Here is a 9698-nt window from a genome sequence, read left to right as displayed (position 1 = left end):
CCTGTCACGGCCCCGCCCCTCAGCCGTTAAAATAGAATTACATCATTGGCACGAGCGGCGGTAGGGGGTTGAGGTGTGGGCGCAGTGCGAGGATGACCAGTCGAATGAATTCCAAATGCACCATATGCAGTTCTGTAAAATTCGTAAACGAATCAGTCTTTTGAGACGGATCTTTTTAATAAATCAGTCGAACCAGCTCACAAAACCGGTCTGAATGAATCATCACGAATCAGTCCAATCGTTTCTCGAGTGAACAACTCACCGACTCATTGAACCGAGCTCATTTGAGCAGATCCGTTTCGTAATGAGCTGAGATCAGACAAGTAAACCTTATCCACCTTTTTGCAACGCGTACGCGTTTTCTATGAAGACTTCCGATTCATTAGCCGCTATTAAACAACTAGAAGAATAAAGTGCAGTAAAGTGAAAAATATGGGTGCTGCAAACCAGTGTGTTTACAACTAGCCTACCACAATAGATTTAAAATAATATGATAAGAAATATCAGTCAATATCAAGAAACATAACGAGCTGTTTTTGCTGGAAGTGAAGGACACCGGAAGTCTAGCACAGTCAAGTTCGCGCCATGAAGTCGACATTTTCAGCCGAAAATGAACTTCAGTACAGTTTATTGTAAATACAAATTATTTGTAAAGTCATAAATGACTGTTTTTAAGATTAATATTGGCTGCAAAGTGCAAAAACAACCTGAAATGGGATATGTGCTTACAGGCCTAAAACAGGCTTATTAATAGGCACAAATCTTAAGTGAAAAAGACGTAATAAACAGCAATAGCCTATGTGCCTATGGTTTATTGGAACATGTATGCCGCACTGGGATGTCAGGGCCACGAAGTTACACAGTAAAGCAAGTCAACGATCTAAAAATAAATTGAATTTAACCATTTATTTAAATCAAGTTGTTCAAAAGAACCGATTCGCGAAATGAGTCTGACAGTGTCAGTGAGTTTGAATCAGGGGGTTTTCATTTCGAATAACAGCAATTACAGTTACCAAAATTACAGATAATTTGTGTGAATTTTGGCTTGTGGTTTGTAATAAAACCATGATGGTTCACTTTTTAAAAAATAATTAGTATAGCGTTTGAAAGGAGGCTTTCAAAAATTATAGGCTACAATTATTGTTTTAAGGATGGTTTGAAATGGATATTAATCAGCCATATCAACACAGGCCTATTTTCACCCAGTTTCAAACCTGAGATTATGTGAAGAATATTAGGCCTATCTATAAACTGTGAATATAAACACTTTTCTTCCCGAAACACTGTGCACTTTTATGAAACTAGATTTTCTAGCACTGTATGCTACTTTTATTAAGAACAGCATGCTAACTAACACTATTTCCCATGTATAACAGATCATCGAAAGTTACACATTTATTAATAGTTACAAAATTTCATAAAAATGTAAGAAAATGTTTTCGCCTGTAACTTCTATACAGATCAGACAACCTTGAAAAAGAGTCTGCAATCACAAGATCTCAGGTTCACTATTCGTCTGGTTATGCTTCCTTAAATAATCAAGTTAATGCTATATCTTTGGATTATAAGAATCATAAAAGAGTAAACTGGGGAGAAATGATGGATGTCTACATTTAGTTTGGTTATAACAGAATGTTTAATCATATGTGGTGAAATTAATTAGGTTATGCTGTTCTGTCAACAATCTAACAGCGCTTCGCTGTTTCCATAGTGATGACAATAGGCCTATTAACCTATGATGTGATGACTTTATCTGTATAGCCCTAAAATGACAACTTGGTGTGTAATAAGAAACAGGAAATTGAATTTGGTCTCAGTATTGTTATAATCAATTCATTTCAGTTCATGTCTATTTACACATATCTATAAAGGAAATAAAGAGTCCTTACTGACTTAGTAAGTTATTATTTTGTTTAAGATGGAAATGTTAGCTTTTGTTTTTGCTTATGTTTTAAAGAGCTTGGTTGCCTGTTTTCTTGGTATGTGACTTATGTTGCTATGACCACAGGTCTAAATTAAAGCCTCGCGTGCTGTTTATGTAGCCTATATCCTGATGATGAGTCAGGCCTAAAGATCTGCTCTTCTGTTTCTCAGATTACACAACGTCATTCGCAAGTGTTTCTAAAGGTAGAGTCATGTGTAGCTACTGAGAGGTAATGTTTGTCTGTTGTGCATCTTTAACTCTTTCTCTGAGATCACAGCTCAATAGAAGCATATGAGCAATGCTGAACTCTAAATCTGGACAAGACAACTCCTTTAAAGAAGAGTTTGTCAGGGGAACAAATGTTAAGATGACTTTTTGTCAGTCTTTACAGTTTGTTTCTCTTGTGTAGGCTGTGTCACTCACGTTCTCATATTTCTTTAAAATACGAGAGTGTAGTGACATCTAGAGGACATAAAACGTTATTACAAGCTGGTGCACGAGCTAAATGGTTACTAATTGTACTTTTTGTTTATGTCCAAACACAAGTGTTTATCAGTGAATTTTAATAGTTCTGTTGGGTTGACGCAACACCAGGTCATTACATTGTAACTGGGAGATTTAGTTGATTTACTTGCATATTATTTTATGGTAAGAGTATTGTCTTAACAGCTGCAGCTTATACATTTGCATGAGTCAATCATAATAAACACAGAGTGGTGATGTTTAATGTGAAATGTTCAAGGGAAATATAAAAATAGTGCTGGGTCTGGTGTGTGTTTGAATATGGCTGAGACACATTGATTATTTATAAAGCAAATATCTGTTAAATGATGTATTAATTAATATTTAATTTTGTATAGTTATGTACATTCTCTAGGATGTCAATATTTTAATCAAATTGTATATTTATTAGTAGAGCATATTGAAATTGTAATAATTTTACATGCAGAATTAAGGTGTAATTTGCCAGTTACTTGATATTTTTGTGGAATGGTTTTTGCTCAGTCATACAGAAAAGTAACCATTTTAAGAATCTGCATTTGAGCTCAAAGTCGATATTTTCAGTCCAATTGTGGGTTATTACTCAAACTGCAATAACATTTCAAGAATAAACTGTTCTGTCATTAGTATATTAAAAGCATTATTGGTATGTGGCAGTGGGTAGGAAGAGATAAGGTCAATAACTTCAAACAAAACAGTATTTCCTTCAGTTTCTTTTCTTCATTATAATTCATTTCCCATATAAGACTCCCACAACAATATACAGTATGTATATCTCTCAGCAATTCAATCGCAATTATCAATTTAAATGTCTGAGAAATGTCTTTGTTCAGCTTCAGGCAGATATTATTAAGATATGAAATGCAGAGAGAATGTGAAATGCAGGGAAAGGATTGGCAGCATCCTCAGGGAAAGGAGAAAGTAAATAGAACAAAACATTTGTACAGGAAAGAAAATATTACAAAAGTATAGTGCTGCTGCTGACTCGATATGAAGATGTTTTCTGCTTGTAGTGTATGCGATTCATTTGGTTAAAATTTTGATTACATTTTTGCACCACTTTCTGTTTAATATGAGTCGTAAGCTTATGCAAATTATAGATGCCATTTGTATGATAAATATATTTTTGTCTGATATTATCCTATGAGAAACGAAATCATCTGGTACTGTTTGATGAACAGCAGTTTGAATTTCTTTTTTTTTCTTTCTTCTGTGTGTGTTTGTATGTGTAAGCGCTAGGGTGATAACTTTTGACTATTTTTCAAATAAAAGATTTCCTGTGTTTTAAAACTTTTGCTTAAAACCAATGAAAAAGGCCCTAATTCCTCTAAGTTTAAAAAAAAAAAGGTCACACCAGAAAAAACTGGAACAACCATATAACAAATGTTACTGCTTATAAGTAGCACTTCCTGGAATTTTTTTCTAGAACAATCCAAATATTGCTATACACATAGGAGAGAGGGACAAAGAGTGTTTTATGAACAAACAACTCAACTTGATACTGTTTAATATTTGTTTCAGTAGCAATATATAATGTCGCACAAGATAAGTGATACTAAGAACAAGGCTATCTGGGCAATAATCTAGTGAGATTTCAGCAATCACATAGAAGAAGAGGAAGTGTGCCTTTAGAAGACTCTTCACTAGAAGAAAAGTGCAGAATGCCACTCCAAATGCAAATTATTAGACGGTACCAGTTTCTTGAAGCTTTTTTTTTTTTTTTAAATCACATAGCCTACTTCAGTATGTGATGGACATCGGTTATGTTCATCTTTGCTCACTCCTTTGAAGATATCTTGAGTAAAACGGCTCTATATGTAATGAAGCGCATACAAAAGACCTGAACTGGAAGCGACGCTACCTGTTTTACAGAATGCGGAAGTTTGTTTCATAACCCCCATACAAAGGATAATCAAAAGAAGGAAACAAGAAACCGGTGTGGCAAATTAATCAAACAATGAATCACCATAGAATCTAATGCAAACATGAAAACCAAGGAAACAGCTGAAGAGAAAAATCAGTACACAGTGATAACCAACCAAGACTTTGTTCAGACTGCAGGCAAATCGGATTTTTCCTCAAATCAGATCTTTTCAGGCAGACTGTCCACACTATTAATTGCAAGTGAAGTGATCAAATAAGATTTGTGAGTAATCTGTTGCTTTGGTACCTCTCGCGGTATAGGCCTACTTTGATGTCATAAACCGATCAGTCTGCGCCACTTCTAAATCGAACAGCGACACCAAGTCGAACACAACTAATTTGAAATCTGAGCAAGAGCATCCGACTGAGACTGAGCATTTTAAACCACCTCTAAATGTGGTTTGAATCAGATTTTGAAAAAATCTAATTTCACATGCATGTTTTTTTTTTTTTTTTTTTTTTAAATCACTGTCCAGACTTTCAAAAATCCATCTGGATAAAATCTGAATATGCAGACAATCTTGCTGGCAGTCTGAAAATAAAAGTATGAAAGTATAAATCTAAACTCAAACTTTACATCACCCATGTTTTTTGGTTTTAAAAAATAATATTTTATCAAAGAAATTATATAAAACATATTAGATAATTTCATATTTAATATTATATTTGAGCTGTAAAAAATGAAACTATGACACAGACCACTAGGTGGCAGTAGGTTTATACAGGTCAGATGGGTGCTTGCTCTCGCTCTTTCTCTCTAGTTAATGCAGATGTTTGAAAAATGTACCTAATATTTCACATGTATCACATGAAACAGTCACCTGGCTTGTATAATTTCTTAATAATGATTAATACATATTATTGTGGGATTATGTGCTGCTTATAAATATGACATTTGAGTTGCCAAAAGACTAATATCAACAGCAAGTATAGGTGCCTAAATGAGTATCATTGCAACATATGGTTACTGTTAATTGGTGAGCAAAAACTATACTTTCCAAAGTTCACTAATATTGTTGTTTAGCAGCTTTTTCAACTTTGGACAGTTTGGATTTCCTCTTTGTCCTTTGGAGAGTGCAGCTGGTTAGAGCTCAGATAATTGCCCATTGTTAAGTGATGATGATCCAGCTGTAAGCAGTGCTGTGTGTGATATTATTCTGCAGAACAGAAGGGACACATTAAATTAGAGATCCATAAAAGCAGTGCAGGCATAGAGGGCTGGGAACAGATGTCTGCTTTTTTCCTGAGATAAAAAAAAAAAAAAAAAAAGCGTCGCTATTGCATTGTGTTGATACTGATGAATGCCACACAGGTGGGTTTATTGTGAGAGCTCTGCACAGAGACAAGGAGCCAGTAGTTGACTTTCAACAGCTGGAGATAGAATATTTTTGGACATTTTAGCACAGTAGAGGATTTGAAGTGGCAGACGCTCAAGTGCTCTCACTATGTGTTTTGTGTGAAAGTGTGCATGTGTTTTCATTGACTTTAATGACCTCAATGATATAATGGGAACAAGCAGATAGGTCTGTGAAATTCTATTTTTTAAGGTTTACAAGTGCTTATATTGGATTATTATATGGGTTCTTTAAAAGTTTCTAGTTTAAAGTTCTTGTAGGTTTGCTTGTTTCATGTTGGTTTCACGTGTTTTTTTTTTTCTATACCATTTTCAAGAAAATATAAAATTTAATGACTAAAAATGCGGTGTAACCATAGTAAAAACAAATATAACAAAGTAAATAAAGTAAAAAGTAATAACATGTTTCCTTATATACAGGTGCTGGTCATATAATTAGAATATCATCAAAAAGTTGATTTATTTCACTAATTCCATTCAAAAAGTGAAACTTGTATATTATATTCATTCATTACACACAGACTGATATATTTCAAATGTTTATTTCTTTTAATTTTGATGATTATAACTGACAACTAAGGAAAATCCCAAATTCAGTATCTCAGAAAATTAGAATATTGTGAAAAGGTTCGATATTGAAGACACCTGGTGCCACACTCTAATCAGCTAATTAACTCAAAACACCTGCAAAGGCCTTTAAATGGTCACTCAGTCTAGTTCTGTAGGCTACACAATCATGGGGAAGACTGCTGACTTGACAGTTGTCCAAAAGACGACCATTGACACCTTGCACAAGGAGGGCAAGACACAAAAGGGCATTGCAAAAGAGGCTGACTGTTCACAGAGCTCTGTGTCCAAGCACATTAATAGAGAGGCGAAGGGAAGGAAAAGATGTGGTAGAAAAAAGTGCATAAGCAATAGGGATAAGCACACCCTGGAGAGGATTGTGAAACAAAACCCATTCAAAAATGTGGGGGAGATTCACAAAGAGTGGACTGCAGCTGGAGTCAGTGCTTCAAGAACCACTACGCACAGACGTATGCAAGACATGGGTTTCAGCTGTCGCATCCCTTGTGTCAAGCCACTCTTGAACAACAGACAGTGTCAGAAACGTCTCGCCTGGGCTAAAGACAAAAAGGACTGGACTGCTGCTGAGTGGTCCAAAGTTATGTTCTCTGATGAAAGTAAATTTTGCATTTCCTTTGGAAATCAGGGTCCCAGAGTCTGGAGGAAGAGAGGAGAGGCACACAATCCACGTTGCTTGAAGTCCAGTGTAAAGTTTCCACAGTCAGTGATGGTTTGGGGTGCCATGTCATCTGCTGGTGTTGATCCGCTGTGTTTTCTGAGGTCCAAGGTCAACGCAGCCGTATACCAGGAAGTTTTAGAGCACTTCATGCTTTCTGCTGCTGACCAACTTTATGGAGATGCAGATTTCATTTTCCAACAGGACTTGGCACCTGCACACAGTGCCAAAGCTACCAGTACCTGGTTTAAGGACCATGGTATCCCTGTTCTTAATTGGCCAGCAAACTCGCCTGACCTTAACCCCATAGAAAATCTATGGGGTATTGTGAAGAGGAAGATGCGATATGCCAGATCCAACAATGCAGAATAGCCGAAGGCCACTATCAGAGCAACCTGGGCTCTTATAACACCTGAGCAGTGCCACAGACTGATCGACTCCATGCCACGCCGCATTGCTGCAGTAATTCAGGCAAAAGGAGCCCCAACTAAGTATTGAACGCTGTACATGTTCATACTTTTCATGTTCATACTTTTCAGTTGGCCAAGATTTCTAAAAATCCTTTCTTCGTATTGGTCTTAAGTAATATTCTAATTTTCTGAGATACTGAATTTGGGATTTTCCTTAGTTGTCAGTTATAATCATCAAAATTAAAAGAAATAAACATTTGAAATATATCAGTCTGTGTGTAATGAATGAATATAATATACAAGTTTCACTTTTTGAATGAAATTAGTGAAATAAATCAACTTTTTGATGATATTCTAATTATATGACCAGCACCTGTACAGTGCCCTCCGAAAATATTGGCACCCTTAGTAAATATGAGCAAAGGTGGCTGTGAAAATAAATCTGCATTATTTATCCTTTTGATCTTTCATTAAAAAAACGGGGGGAGAAGCTCATTATGAATGTTTTTCTCTAGTTCACGTTGGCCACAATTATTGGCACCCAATTATTGTAACGTAATTATTGCACCCAATTATTGATCCTTCATGCAGAATCTCTCCAGATCCTTCAGATTCCCAGCTCCATGTTGATGCTTCTTCTCTTCAGTTACTCCACTCATTTTCTTTAGGGTTCAGGTCAGGGGACTGGGATGGTCATGGCAGAAGCTTAATTTTGTGCTCAGTTACACATTTTTTGTGTTTTTGATGTTTGTTTTGGATCATTGTCCTGATGGAAGATCCAAACACGGCCCATTATTGGATTTCTAGCAAAAGCAGTCAGGTTTTGATTTTTATCTGTTAGTATTTGATAGAATCCATGATACCACGTATCTGAACAAGATGTCCAGGACCTCCAGCAGAAAAATAGTCCCATAGCATTAAAGATCCAGCAGTATATTTAACCGTGGGCATGGGGTACTTTTTATCCATGTGTGCACCAAACCCATCTGGTGGGTTTGCTGCTAAAAAGCTCTTTTTTTAGTTTCATCTGACCATAGAAGCCGGTCCTGTTTGAAGTTCCAGCCATGTCTGACAACTGAATATGCTGGATATTGTTTTTGGATGAGAGCAGAGGATTTTTTCTTGAAACCCTCCCAAACAACATGTGGTGATGTAGGTGCTGTTTGGTAATTTTTTTTTAGGCTTTCTGAGACTCAAGACTCAACTAATCTCTGCAATTCTCCAGCTGTGATCCTTGGAGAGTCTTTGGCAGGTCAAACTTTCCTCCTCACTGCACATTAGGACGATTAAGACACAGGTCCTCTTGCAGGCAGATATGTAACATCTTTAGTTGATTGGAACTTCTTAATTATTGCCCTGATAGTGGAAATGGGGATTTTCAATGCATTTAGTCATTTTCTATTTTGTGAAACTCAACAATCTTTTGCTGCACATCAGAACTATATTCTTTGTTTTTTTCTCATTGTGATGAATGAAACAATGAATAACTATGGCAACCAAGGAAACAGGAACTAAATACACAGGAACTGAATACAGGCAACATAAGACAAAAGAATATCAAAATAAAAGTTCATGAACAAAGACACAGGGGAATCATGACAATAAAATTAGTTATAATAATAATAATAATAATATAGAAAGACATAATAAAAAATATGCCACAATTAAGCTTTTCTTGTCAAGAGTTTCATTCTTTTCTTGAAACTTTTGCATCATTGCTCATCATAGTAAAGTTGTATTCAAGTCACTAGTTGTGTTCCAAATGAGGCACTATACACTATGCACTTATTCACTTTATAAAACGGTTAGTTCCTGTCCTTGATTCTGATTGGTCAATAGCTGTGTTTTATTCATGATAAAACACGGCTATGACTGCTTCACCCAACGGTTCTGTGTATCACTACACAACACCCTTAGCAACCACTCTTAGCAACGTAAACTGTATGTTCTCAATTGATATTGTTCATTGAAGCTTACTGTATTATGTGGAACAGTGTTGTGAGGAAAAGATCTGGGTATTTAAAATGCACTTTTTCTTTTTGAAATTTTCAGTGTGAACATACTACTTCAGGGGTGTCCAACCCTGCTCCTGGAGAGCCACCATCCTCCTGCAGATTTCAGCTCCAACGCCAATCAAACACACCTGAACCAGCTAATCAAGGTGTTCAGGGCAGAGATTGCATGTTATAGGGAGATGAGAGGGTCTGTATCTCTTACCATTGGAGAAAGCATAACGGCTAACTTAATCACGTGCGGCACCTCTCAGCCTATAGTGTAATGGCCTCTGGTCTCCTTTCCTGCGTACCGCCAGTACCGCCCGTGCATACCCCCACAGCTGGAGCG

The sequence above is a fragment of the Ctenopharyngodon idella genome, chromosome 8 (assembly GCF_019924925.1).
Source record: "Ctenopharyngodon idella isolate HZGC_01 chromosome 8, HZGC01, whole genome shotgun sequence".
NCBI classification, from domain to species: domain Eukaryota; kingdom Metazoa; phylum Chordata; class Actinopteri; order Cypriniformes; family Xenocyprididae; genus Ctenopharyngodon; species Ctenopharyngodon idella.
This window is presented reverse-complemented; position numbering follows the sequence as displayed.